Source organism: Nyctereutes procyonoides, unplaced genomic scaffold, assembly GCF_905146905.1.
Source record: "Nyctereutes procyonoides isolate TBG_1078 unplaced genomic scaffold, NYPRO_anot_genome, whole genome shotgun sequence".
In the NCBI taxonomy this organism is placed as follows: domain Eukaryota; kingdom Metazoa; phylum Chordata; class Mammalia; order Carnivora; family Canidae; genus Nyctereutes; species Nyctereutes procyonoides.
In genome coordinates, this window is record NW_026575052.1 from 66,214,204 (window position 1) to 66,235,958 (window position 21,755).

Here is a 21,755-nt window from a genome sequence, read left to right on the forward strand (position 1 = left end):
ACTTCTGGTTAATTCATGTAATCATTAAATACTTATTGGGTACTTATTGGGCATTTATTAGACACCTAGAAGTAATCTTGAAGATATTAATCTATTATCCCAATTAAGCTGCTGAGATACTGATTTAGTTTCTTATAACATCACTTCATGGTGAAAGCCAGCCTTTTTGTCTAAGGGAATGTCTAAGGGAAATACCAATATTAAGTCAATAAAATTTTTTTTTAAAAAAAGGTTCTATTTATTTATTTGAGACAGTATGCAAGCAGGGGTAGGGACAGAGGGAGAGAGAGAATCTCAAGCAGACTCTGCTGTGCAGGTAGCGTGACGCAGGGCTTGACCTCACAACCCTGAGATCATGACCTGAGCTGAAATCAAGTCAGTCACCTAACCAACTGAGCCAAAATCAGTAGGTTTCTAACTGGTATTGTGTACAGGTTAGTTTTTTGTAGCTAGTTTCTACCAAACCCTTGAAGAGCCCAGTTCTACATGAAACCACTAAATCAGTAGGTTTCTAACTGGTATTGTGTACAGGTTAGTTTTTTGTAGCTAGTTTCTACCAAACCCTTGAAGAGCCCAGTTCTACATGAAACCAAATGCTGCAAATCAGTATAATGTTATAAGATTTTCAGTTAATACAGCTAATCATTTTTATGGGGCAAAACTTTTAAAGAAATGGCTGATGAGGGATCCCTGGGTGGCGCAGGGGTTTAGCGCCTGCCTTTGGCCCAGAGTGCGATCCTGGAGACCCGGGATCGAATCCCACGTTGGGCTCCCAGTGCTGGGAGCCTGCTTCTCCCTCTGCCTGTGTTTCTGCGCTCTCTCTCTCTCTCTCTCTCTCTCTCTCTCTCTCTGTGACTATCATAAATAAATAAAAAATAAAAAAAAAAAGAAATGGCTGATGAATGTATGACAACTAACAAAAAGAAGTATACAGAAGGCAGACTGAATTGAGCTATGAATAATAGAAATATATTGTACTGACATTTCATCCACTAAAATTAGAATTTAATTTACATTGTTTTTAACTCTATGTGACAGTAGCTTCTATTTAGAACACTGTGGCTATTGTCAATTGGCACAGGAGAAATGGATCTTAAGCATTTATTCTCTCTACACTTGTCCCTCAGAGACGTTAAAATATTCTAAAACAGCCTCAGGAATTAATTCCTAAAAATGCCAATGTTCTTCTTGACAGCCCCAGTGAGATCTCCAAACTGCCATATGTGAAAAAGTCAGATATTGATTTTTTAGAAAAGAACACTTTCTCTGCCCTAGGCAATTAACTTTTGGAGTTTTGATATTAATTACATGTTTAAGACACATGCTAGGAGAGTGCCACAGTGACCTTAGACAGCCAAGAGGGAGTGGGTTGTCTACAGAGGACTGGGGTGTGGTATAGGAAAAGCAACACAGATTGATGAAGCCCATTCAAAGGCCAGCAACGATGGTACAGTAGGAAAGTTATTAGCATCCCAAGTCTATAGGCTACTCAAAGATACAGTTGGAGGTACAGAAGCAGGCCACTGGATAGGAGTGATGGCCTCTGATAAAGGATGTATCATCCCTAAATCAAGCCCATAAAGAGCATTTGGGGAGAATAAATACTCCAAATGTCCTCTCTTCCCACTTTCCACTCTCCTATAAATAATTCCCATACACTGACCCTAACCAGAAGCCAATGGTTATGAGAGTCCACCTACTGGAGCCCAAAAGTCAGCCTTGTAGAGCATGCAACAAGAATAAAAAAGAATAGAGAGTAGATCTGGAGGTTTAAAAAGGAATTTTATAGAGCAAATGAAAACTCATTCATAATGGTATTTTCAGAATTATTTGGAGGTAAGTGAATTTACATTGCTGGTCTGATTTGATATAATGCCTAAATCAAGCAGTACCTCGTAGCAAAACCAAAACCTTAATTTTCAGTGCCTCCTTCATGAACATTTGCAACATGCGAATACATCACCAGGACAGAAGGAATAAATAAAAAAAGAAGAAAGCTGCTCTTTAGGACTTTCCTATTTCCTCTCAAAACACAATCACAACATTTCTGAAGATGAGAAAAAGGATGATCTGCTTTTCAACTTCATTGAAAGAAATCTCCAGACATAGACAGGAATCACCAAAGATGAAAATAACAATTTAGTGATTTTATACTATCACTTTTTAGAAAGTCCCCTTTCTAAAGTCCCACATATTGCAAGGGATCTAAGAGAACCAATAAATTCAGTGTCTCCATCTCTTGAAGAGTTAATATCCTATAGTTAGAGTGAGTTACAACAGTGAAGGAGCCAGCATGGATAGGATACCTGGTAAGATTTTTAACCCCTATATGAGTGACTATTAATCTTTCACCTTTAAATTCTCCTGACTCATATAAGTAACCACCTCGTATCTATTATATATCTCTACAGCACTTCTCCTTTTATTTTCATATATTTACTCAGAAATACCTATTTGGGAATCCGCTACATGTGAGGTACTATTCTGGGGACCAATAATAATAGTGAACAAAATGAGACTGTTTTTTAAAAAAATCTATGTTCTCAGGAAATGTGTATGTAACAGAGGATGAGAGACAATAAACCAAATGTATGAACTGAATTATGTTCCCCCAAATCCATATGTTGAAACCCTAACACCCAGAACCTTAGAACTGGATTGTATTTAGAGATAAAGCCTATAAATAGGAGATTAAATTAAAATGAGGTCATTAGGGTGGCCCTAATCCAATCTGACTGGTGTTCATACCAGAAAAGGAAACATGTACATACAGAGACGCCAGTAGTGTGGCATGCATAGCAAAAAGACCACACGAGGACACAGCAAGAAGGTGGTTGTCTGCCAGCCAAGGAGAGAGGCCTCAGGAAAAATCAAACCTGATGACACCTCAATCTTGGGCTTTCAGCCACCAGAACTGTGAAAAATTTAAATTTAATTTCTGTTGTAAATTTAAGCCCCCATCTGTGACAATTTATGACAGCCCTAGCAAATTAACACACCAAATAATATGTACATTAATAGCATGTTAAAGTACTATGTACAAGTGCCAGAAAAATACTGCAAGAAAGGAGAAAAAGTGTGTGAAATAGGGTTGCAATTTAGGTAGAGTAGTCAGGAAAGACTGCACTGGGAGGTAAGAGTTGGGCAGACATGAAGAAGTAATAAGGTAAGCCAGGCACATACAGGGTTGTAGAAATGAGAAGAGCATTCTAGGCAAAAGGTATGACAAATGAAAAGGCCAGAGGAAAAGGAATGTTATGTTTGAGGAATAATATAGACAGGGTGGCTGGAAATCACCCATGAGTCATGCAGGAATCCACTTGTGGGTAGCAAGAGGTGAGGTCAGGAAGGTAACAAGAAATCTAATGGTAGAGGCCTTGCTATTCAAGGTATAAAGACCTCAGACTAGCAGCTGGCATAACATGGTTAAAACTGTTAGAAATGCAGAATCTCAGACCCTGTCCTAGATCTACAAAATCAGAAAATGTATTATGATAAAATCCACAAGTGATTCATAGGCACATCAAAGTTTTTAACAGCTTTATTGAGGTATACAGTTGACCCTTGAACAATACGGGTTTGAGCTGTGCAGGTCCACCTACCCATGGAATTTTCTTTTTTCTTTTTCTTTTTTAAAAGATTTTATTTATTTATTCATGAGAGACACACACACACACACAGAGGCAGAGACACAGGCAGAGGGAGAAGCAGGCTCCATGCAGGAAGCCTGACGCGGGACTTGATCCTGGGTCTCCAGGATCACACCCTGGGCTGAAGGAGGCACTAAACCGCTGAGCCACCTAGGCTCCCCAGGACTTTTTTTCAATACAGAACAGTACTGTAAGTGTATTTTCTCTTTCTTATGATTTTCTTAATAACATTTTCTTTTGTCTAGCTTACTGTATTGTAAGAATATGGTATAAAATATATATAACATACAAAATATATGTTAACCAAACTGTTTAGGTTATCAATAAGGCTTCTGGTCAACGGTAGTCTATTAGTGGCTAAGTCTTGGAGGAGTCAAAAGTTATACATGGATTTTCAACTGCACAGGGAGGGAGATCATTGTTCCTAATCCCATGTTGTTAAAGGGTCAACTATAATTTATATACCTCATAATTCATCCACTTAACGGGTACAAACCAATGGTTTTTAAAGAATATTCACAGATATGTACAGCCATCACTACAGTCAACTTGAGAACATTTTTGTCACCTCAAAATGAAATTTGGTACACTTTGGTTATCACCCCCTGCAACTCATAAATTTTGATATATAGTGCTTTTGTTTTCATTCATCTTGAAGTATATTCTGATTTTCCTTTATATTACCTCATGGACGCAATGATAGGAGAATTGCCTAATTTCCACATATTTATGAGTTTCTCAAATTTTTCCTGAATATTGACTTCAAATTTCATTACAATGTAGTCAGATAACGTATCTTGTGTTAATTCTATCCTTTTAAGTTTATTTCAGGCCTTGTTTTATAGCCTAGTATATGATTTATCCTGGAGAATGTTTTGTGTGTATTTGAGAAGAATGTACATTCTGTTGTTGGGTTGTGTATTCAGCAGAAGTCTAGTAGGTCTAGTTGGTACCCGGTGTTATTCAAGTCTTCCATTTCTTTGTTGATATTCCGTTTGGTTGTTATATTCACTACTAAAAATAAGATACTGAAGTCTCCAATTATTATTGAATTATTTATTTCTCCCTTGATTTCTGTCAGTTATTGCTTTGTTATTTTGGTGCTCTGTTATTAGGTTTATAAGTATTAAGTCTTTCTGCTGAGTTGATCTTTTTAGGATTATAAAGTCTCCTTCTTTATTTCTACTAACATTTTTTTTCTTTTAAAAGTCTACTTTTGTCTGATTATCAGTTTAGCCACTCCACATGCCATTTTTATTTTTTTTTATTTTTTTTTTTCAGATGCCATTTTTAAAACAAAGGGTAAAATAGCAGAGGAAAGTCTAACTAACTATATCAGTAATAACCCATTCACATTTAATGTTATTACTTAGTTAAACTTACATCTGTCATTTCACTCTTTGTTTTTATGTTTCATGTATTCTTTGTTCTTCTACTTCTTCTTTACAGAATTCTTCTGCCTTAAGTGAATATTTTATAGAGTAGCATTTTAGTAAGTTTTAACTTTATCTCTTAGTGGTTGTGCTAAGGCTTCCCATACATATCTTACTTTGTCAGAATTAGTTTCCAATTTATACTACCTTAACTGCACTGATATGGAAAATATTACTTACAGCTTATAGCTCTATTCCCTTTCCCCCACTTTTGTGGAAATTTTGTTATAAATATTATATCTATTCATGTTATATACCCACCTACACATTGTTATAATTATTACTTTACCATCTGTAATCATTTCCTTGGCCCAATTACAGCTTTGTTCCCCCACACACCTCCTTTGTGGTGTTATTGGCAAATATATTACATGTCTGTGTGAGAAATGCTTTTAAGGGCTTTGTGGGCTACTGTAATAATTTTACCTTTACTTCTCAGTGAAATGGGAAGACACTGTGATAGAAAAGTGACTTGATCTGACTTACATTTTAAAAAGGTTTCTACTGTATACTTGTTGAGAATAGCCTCTTAGGAAAAGAGAGACCAATTAAGAGAACTGCCACAATTCGAGAGTATAATAAAGATGGCTTGGACAAGGGTGGAATTGGTACAATTAGCAAGAAGAAATAATCAGCTTCTAAAAATGATCTGAAGATAGCCAGTAGATTTAATATCAGACAATGATATGAATAAAAAGAGAGGACTCAAGAATAACTTGGAGCATCTAGGCCTGAGCACTGGAAGAATAGATGTGGCATTAACGGAAGCTGGGAAAAGTGCTGGAGTACCAAGCATTTCCCTTTCGGAGAAAGTCCAGGAGATCTTGCAGGATGTGTAAGGTTTGAGATGCCTTATAGACATCCCAGGAAAGTGTTGATGGGACAAAGGAATATTCAAATATGGGAAGAGGTTCAGGCAGGAAATACAAATTTGGAAATCATCAGTATGTATGTGGTATTTTAATCCAAGAGACTAAATGTGGTCCTTGAGGACTGAGCATGAAGAGAAATGAGGCCTAAGGACTGAGTTCTGGGGCACTCCAGCCTCAAACGTGAGAAATGAGGAATCTGCAAAGAAGAATGAGAAGACAGTGTATTCTAACTTTCTTAACATACTGTGAGCTGCTAAAAAGAAATAATTTATCATGCTTATTGTGGAAGAGTTCTCAACTGCACATACTTTGAAAATATGCATTTCCAGGTTGAAAATAACTGTCACTGTACCTGTCCCAGTGTTGAGCACAAAGAAGCTGCTGTGTGTTTCTGAAACTGAAGTTTAATATATAATTAGAACATAGAAACACCCAAAGGCTCTTTTCCTCCCCAGCTGCTTGAAGCTCAGCCGCCATCATGAACCACACAGTAACTATCCAGACCAGGAAGTTCATGACCAACTGACTACTTCAGTGGAAACAGATGGTCATTGATGTTCTTCACCCCAGGAAGGCAACAGTACCTAAGACAGAAATTCAGGAAAAACTAGCTAAAATGTACAAGACCACACCAAATGCCATATTTGTATTTGGATTCAGAACCCATTTTGGTGGTGGCAAGACAACTAGCTTTGCATGACTTAGGATTCCTTGGATTACACAAAGAAAAGTGAACCCAAACAGACTTGCAAGACGTGGCCTATATGAGAAGAAAAAGACTTCAAGAAAACAGCACAAAGAACGCAAAAACAGAATGAAGAAAGTCAGGGGGACTGCCAAAGCGAACATTGGTGCTGGCAAAAAGTGAGCTGGAGATTGGACAACAGAAAGAGCAAAGATTCTGCAGTGGCTTTATCTGTGGTGATTGTGCAGATTTTTCATGAGAGGATTAATAAACTAAGAACATTAATGTGAAAAAAAACACCCAAAGGTTTCAGATAATAATTCTGAACTATGCCAATAATTAGTCATTGGCCATGATCTTACCAAAAGAAGGCAGTCTGATCCCAAACTTGCAATTATGGTCCCTGCTGTGCAAGATAATGCCACATTAAGACTATTTACATTTCAGAAGCTTAAGTAAAATAAGTATCCCAAAGTGAAGAAAGTGCATAGTATTTTTTTCAAGATGGATTGCTTTTGAAGAGATGCTCATTATAAAGTCAAATGTTCTGTATATTAGAAAGTCTTATATTTGTGACTGTTAATCCTGCTCTCATTAAGAGTAGTACCATAGAACTGACACAAAAACAGACACATAGATCAATGGAACAGAATAGAGAATCCAGAAGTGGACCCTCAACTTTATGGTCAACTAATATTCAACAAAGGAGGAAAGACTATCCACTGGAAGAAAGACAGTCTCTTCAATAAATGGTGCTTGGAAAATTTGACATCCACATGCAGAAGAATGAAACTAGACCATTTTCTTGCACCATACACAAAGATAAACTCAAAATGGATGAAAGATCTTTTTTTTTCCTCTTTTTTTTAAATAAATTAATTTTTTATTGGTGTTCAATTTACCAACATACAGAATAACACCCAGTGCTCATCCCGTCAAGTGCCCCCCTCAGTGCCCGTCACCCATTCACCCCCACCCCCCGCCCTCCTCCCCTTCCACCACCCCTAGTTCGTTTCCCAGAGTTAGGAGTCTTTATGTTCTGTCTCCCTTTCTGATATTTCCCACACATTTCTTCTCCCTTCCCTTTTATTCCCTTTCACTATTATTTATATTCCCCAAATGAATGAGAACATACACTGTTTGTCCTTCTCCGATTGACTTACTTCACTGAGCATAATACCCTCCAGTTCCAACCACATTGAAGCAAATGGTGGGTATTTGTGATGAATGGATGAAAGATCTAAATGTGAGACAAGATTCCATCAAAATCCTAGAGGAGAACACAGGCAACACTTTTTTTGAACTTGGCCGCAGTAACTTCTTGCAAGATACATCCATGAAGGCAAGAGAAACAAAAGCAAAAATGAACTATTGGAACTTCATCAAGAAGCTTTTGCACAGACGGGGGGAGGGGCAAGATGGCGGAAGAGCAGGGTCCCCAAATCGCCTGTCCCCACCAAATTACCTAGATAACCTTCAAACCATCCTGAAAATTTACGAATTCGGCCTGAGATGTAAAGAGAGACCAGCTGGAACGCTACAGTGAGAAGAGTCCGCGCTTCTATCAAGGTAGGAAGACGGGGAAAGAGAAATAAAGGAACAAAAGGCCTCCGAGGGGGAGGGGCCCGCGAGGAGCCGGGCTGAGGCCGGGGCGAGTGTCCCCAGGACAGGAGAGCCCCGTCCCGGAGGAGCAGGAGCTGCACCAACCTTCCCGGGCGGGCGGAAAGGGGCTCGCAAGGAGTTGGAGCAGGACCCAGGAGGGCGGGGATGCCCTCGGGCTCCCTGGGACACTAACAGACACCTGCGCCCCGGGGAGTGCTCCGAGCTCCCTGAGGGCTGCAGCGCGCACGGAGGGACCGACCGGAGCAGCTCGGAGGGGCTCGGGAGCGGCTCCAGGGAGGGAGCTGCAGGGCGGGAGCGCGAATCCCACAGCGCAGGCCTCGGAGCACAGGGCGCCGGGACACAGCCCAGGATCCGGCCTCCCCCCGGGACAGGCAGAGGCCGGGAGGGCCCAGGACAGCAAGGACGCTCCTGCCCCGAGCTGAGCAGATCAGCGGCCCCGCCCCGGAGCCTCCAGGCCCTGCGGACGGAGAGCCGAGAGCCCCGAGCCCCGTAGTTCCTGCGGAGGCTGAATCCAGGCTTCCAGAGTTACCATAGCAACTGCGACTGTTCCTCCTGGGGCCTGGCGGGGTAAACAACCCCCGCTGAGCCCTGCAGCAGGCAGGGGCAGAGCAGCTCCCCCAAGTGCTAACACCTGAAAATTAGCGCAACAGGCCCCTCCCCCAGAAGACCAGCTGGACGGACCAGTGATACTCCCCCGTGTTCCAATACAACTTGTTTCTGGCCACTCTGCACTGAGCAAAATGACTAGAAGGAAAACCTCAACTCAAAAGAAAGAATCAGAAACAGCCCTCTTTCCCACAGAGTTACAAAATCTGGATTACACTTCAATGTCAGAAAGCCAATTCAGAAGCACCATTATACAGCTACTGGTGGCTCTAGAAAAAAGCATTAAGGCCTCACGAGACTTCATGACTGCAGAATTTAGATCCAATCAGGCAGAAATTAAAAATCAATTGAATGAGATGCAATCCAAACTAGAAGTCCTAACGACGAGGGTTAACGAGGTGGAAGAACGAGTGAGTGACATAGAAGACAAGTTGATGGCAAAGAGGGAAACTGAGGAAAAAAGAGACAGACAATTAAGGGACCATGAAGACAGATTAAGGCAAATAAATGACACTCTAAGGAAGAAAAACCTACGTTTAATTGGGGTTCCCGAGGGCGCCGAAAGGGACAGAGGGCCAGAATATGTATTTGAACAAATCCTAGCTGAAAACTTTCCCAATCTGGGAAGGGAAACAGGCATTCAGATCCAGGAAATAGAGAGATCCCCCCCTAAAATCAATAAAAACCGTTCAACACCTCGACATCTAATAGTGAAGCTTGCAAATTCCAAAGATAAAGAGAAGATCCTTAAAGCAGCAAGAGACAAGAAGTCCCTGACTTTCATGGGGAGGAATATTAGGGTAACAGCAGACCTCTCCACAGAGACGTGGCAGGCCAGAAAGGGCTGGCAGGATATATTCAGGGTCCTAAATGAGAAGAACATGCAACCAAGAATACTTTATCCAGCAAGGCTCTCATTCAAAATGGAAGGAGAGATAAAGAGCTTCCAAGACAGGCAGGAACTGAAAGAATATGTGACCTCCAAACCAGCTCTGCAAGAAATTTTAAGGGGGACTCTTAAAACTCCCCTTTAAGAAGAAGTTCAAGTAACTCTGAACGTGAATGGGCTTAATGACCCCATCAAAAGGCGCAGAGTTTCAGACTGGATAAAAAAACAGGACCCACCTATTTGCTGTCTACAAGAGACTCATTTTAGACAGAAGGACACCTACAACCTGAAAATAAAAGGTTGGAGAACCATTTACCATTCAAATGGTTCTCAAAATATACCCTAAAAACTACAGAACACTTCTGAAAGAAATTGAGGAAGACACAAAGAGATGGAAAAATATTCCATGCTCATGGATTGGCAGAATTAATATTGTGAAAATGTCAATGTTACCCAGGGCAATTTACACGTATAATGCAATCCCTATCAAAATACCATGGACTTTCTTCAGAGACTTAGAACAAATTATTTTAAGATTTGTGTGGAATCAGAAAAGACCCCAAACAGCCAGGGGAATTTTAAAAAAAGAAAACCATATCTGGGGGCATCACAATGCCAGATTTCAGGTTGTACTACAAAGCTGTGGTCATCAAGACAGTGTGGTACTGGCACAAAAACAGACATATAGATCAATGGAACAGAACAGAGAACCCAGAAGTGGACCCTGAACTTTATGGTCAACTAATATACGATAAAGGAGGAAAGACGATCCACTGGAAGAAAGACAGTCTCTTCAATAAATGGTGCTGGGAAAATTGGACATCCACATGCAGAAGAATGAAACTGGACCACTCTCTTGCACCATACACAAAGATAAACTCAAAATAGATGAAAGATCTAAATGTGAGACAAGATTCCATCAAAATCCCAGAGAAGAACTCAGGCAACATCCTTTTTGAACTTGGCCACAGTAACCGGAGAAGGACAAACAGTGTATGTTCTCATTCATTTGGGGAATATGAATAATAGCGAAAGGGAATATAAGGGAAGGGAGAAGAAATGTGTGAGAAATATCAGAAAGGGAGACAGAACATAAAGACTTCTAACTCTGGGAAATGAACTAGGGGTGGTGGAGGGGGAGGAGGGTGGGGGGTGGGGGTGAATGGGTGACGGGCACTGAGGGGTACACTTGACGGGATGAGCACTGGGTGTTATTCTGTATGTTGGTAAATTGAACACCAATAAAAATTAATTTATAAAAAAAAAAAAGAAGCTTTTGCACAGCAAAAGATACAGTCAACAAAACTAAAAGACAACCTACAGAATGGGAGAAGATATTTACAAATGACGTATCAGATAAAGGGCTAGTTTCCAAGATCTATAAAGAACTTATTAAACTCAACAGCAAAGAAACAATCCAATCATGAAATGGGCAGAAGACATGAACAGAAATCTCACAGAGGAATACAGAGACATGGCCAACATGCACATGAGAAAATGCTCTCCATCACTTGCCATCAGGGAAATACAAATCAAAACCACAATGACATACCACCTCACACCAGTGAGAATGGGGAAAATTAACAAGGCAGGAAACAACAAATGTTGGAGAGGATGTGGAGAAAGGGGAACCCTCTTGCACTGTTGGTGGGAATGTGAACTGGTGCAGTCACTCTGGAAAACTGTGTGGAGGTTCCTCAAAGAGTTAAAAATCGATCTGCCCTATGACCCAGCAATTGCACTGCTGGGGATTTACCCCAAAGATACAGATGCAATGAAACGCCGGGACACCTGCACCCCGATGTTTATAGCAGCAATGTCCGCAATAGCCAAACTGTGGAAGGAGCCTCGGTGTCCATCAAAAGATGAATGGATAAAGAAGATGTGGTTTATGTATATGATGGAATATTACTCAGCCATTAGAAACAACAAATACCCATCATTTGCTTCGACATGGATGGAACTGGAGGGTATTATGTTGAGTGAAATAAGTCAATTGGAGTAGGACAAACATTATATGATCTCATTCATTTGGGGAATATAAAAAATAGTGAAAGGGAATAAAGGGGAAAGGAGAAAAAATGAATGGGAAATATCAAGGAGGGAGATAGGACATGAGAGACTCCTAACTCTGGGAAACAAACTAGGGGTGGTGGAAGGGGAGGGGGGTGGGGGGTGGGGATGACTGGGTGACGGGCACTGAGGGGGGCACTTGATGGGATGAGCATTGGGTGTTATTCTATATGTTGGCAAATTGAACGCCAATAAAAAATAAATTTATAAAAAAAAGAGTAGTACCATAGAGTACTAAAAACAAAATAGTCAGAATTTTACCCAAATCCTAGTTCTGCCATTTGTAACTGTCTGATGTTCTATAAGCCATTTAAACCCTCTGGGCTCATTTCTTTCACTTGTGTAATTAGAATAATGAAACTTACCCTGAAAAAATACTGCAGGACTATAGATGCATTTAAATTATCTTACACAAAAAAAAAAATAAAATAAAATAAAAATAAAAAATAAATTATCTTACACATGGAAGGCTCACAAAAGTCAATAGTTGTTTAATTACCACTATTTAATAACTTTGGCAATAATATCCTTATGATAAAAACACAATAATGCAAAGGATTATGAATTGAATAATACATTAATTATCTATGGATATATAATAAATTGCTCCCAAAACTTAACTTAAAAAAATAATCAACATTTATTATTAAATAGGTTCTGAAGATCGACAGCTTATCTGAGTGGTTTTGGCCCAGCAGTCCTCATTAAGCTGCAAAGTCAAGAATTTGGTCAGGGCTGAAGGATCAACTTCTAAGAAGGCTCAGTCACATGACTGACAAGCTGGTGCTAGCTATTGGCAGACCTTAGTTCCTTGTCACAGGGACCTCTCCACAGCCCCATGACTCGGTAGCTGGCTTCCCTCAGAGCAAACAATCTTAGATGGTAAGACAGAGCTATCAAATTCTTTTATGACCTGTCCTTGAAACTCAGACTTTGTTATTTTTGCAGTACTGTTATACTGCTAACTGGTTACACATGGCGGCCCCCCCTCCAGGGAGGTAGGGGAAAGTGGGTGGATACCAGGAGAGAATCATTGGGCATCATCTTGGGATCTGGCTACTGTGAATAGTAAATAAACCATAGTTTTAGCATTACTTGCTCTATTTTTGAAAATGCTGGGCGAAAGTAACAGATACGCTTTCTTTCTCTGTGCCACTTCTAAAATAAAAAATAATCTCAATTATTTCTTAATGCCTGTAAGTAAGTTTGATTATTTTTGTTCATTGTCTTTCTATTAAAGTTTTTTTCAAATCGCTAGTTATTTGAGCAAGTGTAACGAAGCCCTCTGATGTGAATACATAACCAACATTGTAGCATAACTAGAAAGTCAGCATTTTAATTTTCCTCTGAGGGCAAATTCAGCTTTGTTTCCACTGATAAATACTTACAATAAAACACCACACTATTTCAATCTTCAGCACTGCAAAAAAGATTTACTAAGCAACTCTTACCAAGTTTTAATTAAATAATTCAGATTAGGATTATGCTAATTCTTTTCCAATATCAACAACCCCTCTTCCCCTCCAAAAAAAACCACACACATTTTCCCAGCCTTTCATTAACTGGTTGCCTAACATTAAACAAGTCATTGTCTCATTGCTTAATCTTTAAACTGAGGCAACAGATTTTGTAGGAAAATAAAAGTCATACATGCTTCTGATAAGTACAGAAAAAAGTATACAGATTTGAAGAATTTGAGACTATTCCTTCAATTCCTGAAACTGTATGATTATTATTTCTTATATACTCTCTGTAGCATAGAATGATGGTTAAATCACCTTTTAATACATCTGGCATAATTGTTTGGCATAAATGCAAAGAAAGTTTCACCGACCTCTTTCATAGCCTCAATATTAATTCATCTGTCTCAACTCCAAATTTTTTATCAACAAACTTAGCACTGTTTTAGTTACCAAGAGAAATTTCCTAAGATATTAAAGAAGGTATCATGTTGGTACAAGTGGCTGTTTTGTGTTAACTTCTTTCTGATCTTTATACCAAGGAAAGAAAAAAGTGCTAGATTTTGGAGCCCTTACATCTGATCTGAAAAGGCAAGTTAAAGGGTCAGAGGTAAAAAGAAACAAAAGTGTGAATATCATTTTAAGAAGCAATGAAAGCACCACAGATTTAAAGCCGAATAGAAACCAGTCATATATCATCCTATGCCAAGAAAATCTTGTAAATGACCAAAAATCATTTTTCCTGATAGACAACTTGAAACTTAGGAATACTTGCTTTGTTAGCAGGCTGTCAAGTGATATGCTCACATTCGGGTTTTTTGAGGTTTGATCTGCCATAATTTATACCTCTTCTTTTCAAACTGCATTCAGGTCATGTTGTACTCTCCAACATAATAAATAGTGAAGAACATTTGGGGCCAGTCTTCAACTCACTTTGCCTTTCACCCTCCAAAATGGTGCATTCTAACTAGCATCTTGGTGTCCCACCGAGATGATACCTTTCAGAAAATTCTATTGTTGTCAGTTATTTTAAATGATACCGCATGAAATAGCTCACCAAACATACACACTCACCAAATAGTGTAGGGTGTAAGCCACACCTAGTCTATGCAAGGACGTGTTGTTCCAAATCTTAATTCTGAGAATTTGGATCTTAGCCTCCAAAAAAGCTCTGAATACAAGTGAATATTTCATGGTTCAGTGATGGAACAGGAAGTTATAGGGCAATGGCTTACACTGCCCTATTCCTAAAAAGATCTCTAAATCTCTCATTTCAATATAGACACTATATAAACTACTCAAGTGTTCAAAAAATTAAGAGACTGCTGTTGTTTAAAAAAATGTTTTCTTTTACCTTTAAGAAATACCTTGGAGGCCGAGAGTCAATAGAATAAGAATAATAGAGCTATTTAATATATATGTTGCAGAAACATCTGGTTGACCACCACTGATTGGTGTTTCCTTTCTATAGTATATAGTTGGTGCCACAAGCAGTTTCCCATCCAGGTACTACAGTCCCTGATGCCTACCACATGCCAACTCCACTCACTGGTCAAAACTAGTTGCATGACCCCAAACATGGAGGTGGCCCCAGTTCCAGCCAATAAGACGTGACGAGAAGTGACGTCTGTCCCCTCCAAGTCATGAGTGCTTTCTCCACAGTGTCTTCTTCAACAGCAAGCCCGGGACCGTCTACTGAAGATGACCTCATCATGAGACGGAAGGAGCCAGGATCCCTGAATCAATACTCAAAGGAAAGTTGCCTGATCAAGGAGGAGTATCTATATTGAACACTGTATAAAAGAGAATAAAATTGTGTGCTGCAATGTTACTTTTTGGGAGATTTTGTTAGAACAGTTCATCTACCCCGACTAAGTGGAGGAAACTAAACAAATATAAAGGTACATTTTCTTGAGATCCAGGATCATCTGACAAAATGGAAGCACAAGAGAAAAAAAAGGTATAGCAACAGAGTCAGAAGTGCTCGAGAGGGAGAAAAAATGAGTTCATTTCCTGGATCAGCTGCTCTCAAGTTTCTACTCTTCGAAAAATCAATTCATTTGTCTGAAGCACTGTAGACTAAGATGGAAAATTTGGATATTCATAAAAAATCATTTTTTTTCTAAAAATATAAGCAGAAAACATTACATATAATCTTGCTATACTGAAAAACAGGCAAAGTAGCACTGATAAGATAGTTACATGGCATTTTTAATACAGTATAATTTTTACCTAGAAAATAACGTGATGAGAAGGACTAAGCTGGAGAAATCCGTAGAAATAGTCAAGGGCAAAGGATTAGGGAAGGAAAAATGGGGAGAACTAGAGATTCAAATAAAGAGAAAGAGAAAAACTATTGGTTTCAAAAAGAGTTGAAGTTTATGTATCTGTGGCTAATTTTTTAAGAGCTAGAAATTAAAGGTGGTATGCAAAATGATTTGAAGACCTAAGAAATGTACTCATTCATTCATTCACCAAATATTTACTGAGCAATTACTATGTGCCAAGGCCTGTGACAGGCGCTAAAAACAAAACCCAGAACAAGCTCTCTAGAGCTCAGTCTATTTTTTTTTATTGAGGTGTATAATTGACATACCATATTATGTCAGTTTCATGTGTACAACGTAGTGATTCAACACTTGCATACACTGAGAAATGATCACCACAGTAAGTCTAGATACCATCAATCACCAATGTTGATATAATATTATTTGCTGTATTCTCCATGCCATACACTATACCCTGTGTCTTATTTATTTTATAATTGAAACTTTATAGCTCTTGACCCCTTCACCCATTTCAACCACTCTCCTAAGCCCCCTCCCCTCTGCCAACTTCCAATCTGTTCTCTATCTATGACTCTGGGTCTTCTTGTTTTGTTTTTCACATACAAGTGAAATCATGTGGTATTTGTCTTTGTCTGACTTATTTTAGAGCATAATCCTCTCAAGGCCCACCCATGTTGTTGCAAATGGCAACATTTCATTCCTTTTTTTTTTTTTTTCATTTCATTCCTTTTTATGGCGGGGGCGGGGGTGCACACACAGGCGTGTGTGTGTGTGTGTGTGTGTGTGTGCGTGTGCAACACATCTTTATCTATTCATCCACTGATGGGCACTTAGGTTGTTTTCATGTCTTGCCTATTAGAAATAATGGTATAAAGCATATAGGGGTGCATGTATCTTTTAGAATTAGTGTTTTCATTTTCTTCAGATACATATCCAATAGTGTAATTGCTGGATCATATGGTAGTTCCATTTTTCACTTTTTGAGGAATCTCTATATACTGTTTTCCATAGTGGCTGGACCAATATACACTCCCATCAACAGTACACAAGGGTTCCATTTTATACATATCCTGGCCAATGCTTCTTTCTTGTCTATATCTGTCAGATATAATGTGATATCTCATTGTGGCTTTGATTTGTATTTTTCTGATTAGCGATGTTGAACATCTTTTCCTGTACCCATTAGCCATCTATCTGTCTTTTTTGGAAAAATGTCTATTCAGATCCTCTGCTCATTTTTAAACTGGATTTTTGTTGTTGTTGTTATTGAGCTGTATGAGTTCTTTATCTAGTTTGGATATTAACTTTATTGTATTTGCAAATATCTTCTCCCATTCAGTAGGTTGCCTTTCTATTTTTCTGAGGATTTTCTTTCCTATACAGAAGCTTAACGTAGTCCCATTTGTTTATTTTTACTTTTGTTTTCCTTGCTTTTAGAGTCAGATCCAAACAAACAGTGCAAAGACTAATTTCAAAGAGCTTACTACTTGTTTTCCTATAGGAGTTTTGTGGTTTCAGGTCTTATATTCAAAACTTCAATCCATCTGAGTTTGTTTTTGTGTATGGTGTAAGATAGTATCCAGCTTCATTCTTACATGTAAGCTGTCCAGGTTTTCTCAACACCATTTGCTGAAGAGAGAGTCCTTTCCACATTTTATATTCTTCCTTCTTTGTGGAAATCAATTGACTATATACATGGATTTATTTCTGAGCTCTGTATTCTATTCCATTGATCTATATGTGTTTTTATGCCAAAACCATAATGTTTTAATTTCTAAAGCTCTGTAGTAAAGTTTGAAATCAGGGAGCATGATGCCTCTGGATTTGTTATTCTTTCCCTAGATTGTTTTCACTTTTTGGGGTCTTTTGTATTTCCATATGAATTCTAGAATTATTTGTGCCAGTTCTGTGAAAAATGCCATTGGAACCTTGATAAAGATTACGACGACTCCATACATTGCTTTGGGTAGTATGGACATTTTAAAAAGTAACTCTTCCAATCTAGGGACACAAAATATCTTCCCACTTATGATTGTTCATTATTAGTGTATAGAAACACAACATATTTTTTTTGTAGTTTAATCTTATATCCTGCAACTTTACTGGATTTGTTTTTCAGTTCTTTTTTGTTGTTGTTGTTTGTTTTTGTTTTTTTGTTTTTGTTTTTTAGTTCTAATGATTTTTTGGTGAAGTCCTTAGGGTTTTCTATATCTAGTATTGTGTCATCTGCAAACAGTGAGTTTAATTACTCAGTTAACTGAGTAATTCGGTTTTATTTTCTGCAGTAACAAACATGTAGGGCCCGTTCCTCCTACAACAGGGAAAGAACTAAGAACTCAAGGGCACTAGGAGGCACCCGGGGCCCATTCTGGGGGAAAAACGTGGGACCCTGATAATCGATGGGCAATGACGGCAGGTACTGACGGCCTGTGCCCTGCCTGCTGGGGGTGCCTTCTATTATTTAGATGCCTTCTATTTATTTTTCTTGCCTAACTGTTATGGCTAGAACTCCCAATACTATGCTGAATAGAAGTGGGGAGAGTGGGCATCCTTGTCTTCTTACTGATCTTACAGGAAAATCTTTCAGGTTTTCACCCCTGAGTATGATAATAGCTATGGGCTTGTCATATATGGCCTTTGTTATGCTGAGGTACATTCTTTCTATACCCTCTCTGCTAAGAGTTTTTAACATAAACGGATGTTGAGTTTTGTCCAAAGTTTACCTAACATTTATTGAGATAGTATGTGATTTTTATTGTTCATTTTATTAATGTAATATATCACATTGATTGATTTGCAGGTGTTGAACCATTCTTGCATCCTAGGAATAAATCCTACTTGACCATGGTGTATAATCCTCTTAATGTATTTCTGAATTTAGTTGCTAATATTTTGTTGAGGATTTCTGCATCCAAGTTCATCAGGGATGTTGCCTGTAACTTTCTTTTTTTGTTTTGTTTTGGGGTTGTCCTTGCCTAGTCTGGTATTAAGGTCTCATAAGACGAGTTTGGAAGTATTTCCTCGTCCTTGTTTTTTTGGAAGAGTCTGAGAAGGATAGTATTTTTTTAAAGGTTTTATTTATTTAGAGAGAGAGAGAGATGCAGAGACACAGGCAGAGGGAAAAGCAGGCTCCACGCAGGGAGCCCGACGCGGGACTCGATGCTGGGTCTCCAGAATCACACCCCGGGCTGCAGGCAGCGCTAAACCGCTGCACCACCAGGGCTGCCCTGAGAAGGATATTAAATCTTTAAATGTTTGGTAGAATTCACCAGTGAAGCTGTCTGGTCCTGGATTTGTGTTACTAGGTTTTTGATTACTGATTCATTCTCCTTACTAGTGACTGGTGTATTCAGATTTTCTATTTTGTCATTATGCATTCTTGGAAGAATGTAAGCTTCTAGGAATTTATCCATTTCTTCTAGATTGTCCTGGGTTTTTTTTTTTTTTGCATATAATAATTCATAGTAGTCTCTTAAGATCCTGTGTATTTCTCTGGTATCAGTTGTAACTTCTTTTTAATTTCTGATTCTATTAGAGCCTTCTCTCTGTTCTTGATAAGACTACGTAAAGGTTGGTCTTTTTTATCTGTTCAAAGAACCATCTCTTAGTTTGCGATCTCTTCTAATTCCTTTTTAGTTTCTATTTATTTCCAGTTCAATCTTTAATTATTTCCATCCTTCTATTAATTTTGGGCTTCATTTGTTCTTCTTTTTCTAGTTCCTTTCCATGTAAAGTTCAATTGTTTATTTGAAATTTCTCTTTTCTTGAGGTAGACCGATTTTGCTATGAACTTCCCTCTTAGAATCACTTTTGCTGCATCCCGTAGATTTTGGTATGTCATATTTCTGCTTTTGATTCCAGGTATTTTTTAAATTTCTTCTTTGATTTCTTCTATTACCCGATTTAGTAACATGAATATCTCCATGTATTTGTAGTTTTTGCAGCTTTCTTCTTATAATTGATTCCTAGTTTCATACAACTGTGGTTGGAAAAGATGCTTGGTATTATTTCAATCTTCTTGAGTTTACTGAGACCTGTTTTGTGTCCTAACATGTAATGTATCCTGAAGAATGTGCCCAGTGCATCTAAGAAGAATGTGTATATTGCTAGTTTGGGATGGAATGTTCTGTATACACCTGTTATGTTCATTTAGTGTAATGTGCCATTCAAGGCCACGGTTTCCGATTTTCTGTCTGGATGATCTATCCATCGATGTAAACGGGGTGAAGTTCCATATTATTATTGCGTTACTGTTAATTTCACCATTTAGGTTAATATTTGCCTTATATATTTGGTGCTCCGACGTTGAGTGTATATATATCTTCTTCCCAGACTGACCTGTTAGCATTATGCAGTTCCTTTGTTTTTTATTACAGCCTTTGCTATAAAGTCTACTTTATCTGATATGAATATAGCTATACTAGATTTCATTTCCATTTGAAGGAAATATCTTTTTCCATTTATTCACTTTAAGCCTATGTGTGTCCTTTTCTCAGAAGTGAGTCTCTTGTAGGCACTCTATACATGCATTTTTTTTCTTATCCTTTCAGCCACTCTATGTCTTTTGAATGGTGAATTTAAACCACTTACATTTAAAGTAATTATTGGTAGGTTGTACTTATTTATTTTGTCCACTGTCTTCTGGTTGTTTTTGTGGTTCCTCTCTGTTCCTTTCTTCTTCTCTTTCTCTCTTCCCCTCTGGTTTTATGACTTTCTTTAGTGTTACATTTAAATTCCTTTCTTATTTTCTCTTACATATTTACTATAATTTTTGCTTTGTGATTACCATTAGGTTCGTATATAATATCTTATGTATATATCATCTTATGTGTTTTAAACTTGATAACAATTTAAATTTGAACACATTCTAAAACTCTATATTTTTTAATCACCATGTTTCATGTTTTTGATGTCACATTTTACTTATTTTATGTAGCCCTTAACTAATTATTGTAGTTTTACTTAATTTTTTACTACATTTGTCTTTTAATCTTCATTGTAGTTTTCTAGGTGATTAACACACTACTTTACTGTGTATTTACTTTTTCCAGTGAGATTTTTACTTTCATGTTTTCTTGTTATTAATTAGTGCCATTGCTTTTTAGTGTCAAAGTCCCTTTAATATTTCTTGCAAGGCCACTTTAATAGTAGTATGACTTTAGCTCCTGTGTTCTAGAAAACTCTACCTCTCCTTCAATTCTGAATGATAACCTTGTTGGGTAGAGTATTTTTGGCTGGAAGATTTTTCTTTCCTGTCAGCACTTTTAATATATCATGCCACTCCCATCTGGCCTGGCAAAACTTCTGCAGAGAAATCTGTTGATAGCCTAATGGTGTTTCCCTTGTATGTAACAATGGGAAATTGCTTTTTCTTTTACTTCTTTTAAGATTTTGTCTTTAACTTTTGACATTTTAATTATAATGTGTCTTGGTGTGGATCTCTTTGGACTTACCTTGTTTTGTAATTTCTGTATTTTTAAACCTAGATGTCTGTTTCCTTCACCAGGTTAGGAAAATTATCAGTCATTATTCTTTCAAATAAGTCTTCTGCCCCTTTCTCTCTCTCTTCTCCTTCTAGAACTCCTATGACGTAAAGACCATTCCACTGGATGTTGTCCCATAGGTCTCTTAAGTTTTCTTCATTTTTTTCCACTGCTCTGTCTGGGTGAATTCCATTACTTTGTCTTCCAGCTTGATGATCCATTCTTCCACTTCACCCCATCTACTGTTGAACCACTCTAGTCCCTCTTGTGTATGTTTCATTTCAGTTGTTGTATTTTTCAGTTCTGTGACTATCGTTTGGTACTTTCTCATACTCTCTTTGTTGGATTTCTCACTGTGTTCTTCCCAAGTTCAGTGAGAAACTTTATGACCATGACTTTGAATTCTTTATCAGGTAGATTACTTATCTGCATATCATTAAGGTCTTTTTCTGAGGTTTTGTCTTATTCATTTGTTAGGAACATATTTCTCTGTTTCCTCAGTTTGCTCGACTCCCTGTGTTTGTTTCTGTGTATTAAGTGAAGCAGCTACCTCTCTGTCCTGAAGAAGTGGTCTTGTATAGGTGATGAACATTCTTGTTTGACCTTGTGCTAGATGTTGGTTATCTCTTGAACCTTTGTGATTGTCTAAACCACACACTTTATTTTTGATACATCCCTGTTTTTAAGAGTGTG

General features: G+C 38.2%; 1 protein-coding gene and 1 pseudogene across 3 annotated transcripts in view; one reads left to right on the top strand and one right to left on the bottom strand.

Annotated features, from left to right (window-relative positions):
• The window catches only part of ST8SIA6 (ST8 alpha-N-acetyl-neuraminide alpha-2,8-sialyltransferase 6), a 238,396-nt gene that overhangs the window by 49,797 nt on the left and 166,844 nt on the right, over nucleotides 1-21,755 (bottom strand). The gene's annotated exons all lie outside the window — the stretch shown is intronic.
• LOC129513299 (40S ribosomal protein S24-like) lies at nucleotides 6,434-6,823 on the top strand (annotated as a pseudogene).